This window comes from Sinocyclocheilus rhinocerous, unplaced genomic scaffold, assembly GCF_001515625.1.
Source record: "Sinocyclocheilus rhinocerous isolate Xijiao unplaced genomic scaffold, SAMN03320098_v1.1 scaffold317, whole genome shotgun sequence".
Taxonomy (NCBI): Eukaryota; Metazoa; Chordata; class Actinopteri; order Cypriniformes; family Cyprinidae; genus Sinocyclocheilus; species Sinocyclocheilus rhinocerous.
In genome coordinates this window covers 709,741-711,698 of record NW_015633534.1, presented here as the reverse complement: position 1 = coordinate 711,698, position 1,958 = coordinate 709,741, and positions in this window count along the sequence as shown.

Sequence of the window (1,958 nt, the reverse complement as noted above, 5' to 3'; positions counted from 1 at the left end):
TCACATTAGCCACAGGCCCCGTCCACGAATGTTGACAGACACTGCCGTTTTAACATAGAACCACCCTGAGCGAGTTCACAGCGAGTTGTACACAGTCCGCCATTGCTAAACTGACGAGAATGTCTCCCAAGCGTTTTAGGTTTTCTGTTGCTGGATGTATGAATCCACATAACTCTCTCCATTTACTCCCGAAATCTGAGCTGCTGAAGACGAGGTGGATTAATTTTGTTTTCGAAGAAAATGCTCCCTCAACTCTACAGAAATTCGTTTATGTTTGTGCGAATCATTTTACACCAGACTGCTTTGTGAATGAGGGTCAGTATAAAGCAGGTTTTGCACAAAAGTTGCTCCTGAAGGATGGAGCAGTGCCAACTGTTCATGATCCAGCTACACCTCCAGAAGAAGTAAGTATCATGCGTTTGTTTTCCAAATTGCCTTTCTGAAAGAGCTTCTTGGCACTCTGTAAGGCTAATGTTGCTAAAGCTACCATTGTCTGTCTGTTTTCACTGATGCTGCCTTCACGTGCTACCAGAATGATCGTGAATAGGAATGTGGTAGTTTAAAATTGCATATGAAAGCAATGTGAAGTCGACCGTTTGAATTTGTCAAGCTCATAATCACATGTGGGACTTATAAAGTTTGTGATAGCACGCGATGGCACCATGAGACCAGCTATGTTGTTATTTTTATCGCGCCGTTCTCCCCATCTGTGTAATTCATAAATGCTCATTTATTATGCACAGTACAATCAGATGACTGACTTTTAAATCGTGTATGTTCTCTTGTAAGATATCAGGCTTGTACTAATAGTGGAATGTTTATTTGCAAAGGCCAGCACAACAGAACAGAGCAGCCAAACAAGGGAAACTTGTTCATTCACTGCAACTCCTGGTTTTGTTCATTAACTTCCTGTTGCATTCTATGTGTTGTCACTTCCTCTACAGTCTCTCTTTCACTGTCCGATTCCGGTTCGAACATATACTGTATGGCTGAACACCGTTGTTGTTACCATTTAAAATAACTGTTCTATGTGAATACATAGTAAAATGTAATTTATTCCTGTGATCAAATCTGAATTTTCAGCATCATTACTTGCAGTTTCTGACATTTTCAGTGCGTGAGAGTGTTTTGTTATTGCTGGCATGACGGTGCACGAGCTCTAGAAACTCCGCCCTCTTCTGTAAAGGGGGCAGGAGCACCAGCTAATTTGCATTTAAAGGGACAAACACAAAAACAGCGTGTTTTGGCTCATACCCTAAAAATTTCAACAAGCTATAAAAAATTATCTGTAGGGTATTTTGAGCTAAAACTTCACATACACACTCTGGGGACATCGGAGACTCATTTTACATCTTGAAAAATGGGGCTTTTTATTCCGTTTCTCAACGGCTCTGCATCTAACTTGCCCTGATGTCATGCTGAAGTGTGCCAAAAAAACTCTCGTGACAGCGAGGTGGCTGTGTCGGTTTGTGCAGTCGAGCGCAGTTGCTCTCCACCGTCTGCGCTGATCGAAAGCATGATGGGAAACGACTGACTGACGACACAGCTTAATACTCATTGGTTCAGACAACCGTGATGTTGTGTTCTCTTCTAAAATGTTTAAAAAAAATTTGTTATTTTTTTTATCTGGCTTCATGTGATTATTAGGGGTGGGGGAAAAAATCTATACAGCATAGTATCGCGATATTTTCCGCGGCAATACTGTATCGATACACGGACGCCAAGTATCGATCTTTTATTATACTATTTGGTAGATTAATAAAATCAATTTCTTTACAGCCCACTAGATGGTGGTGTTGAGTTTTTTCTGCTGAGGTCAGCTGGGTCACCTTCTGCATGCAGTAAGTTAGTAAAATAAAGATGGCGGCATCGAGGAAAGTTATCAGGAAAGCCCCGTCCATGTTTAAATCGGATGTAAGATTTATGTTATTTATTTTAAATTTAACAGTAATTTACTT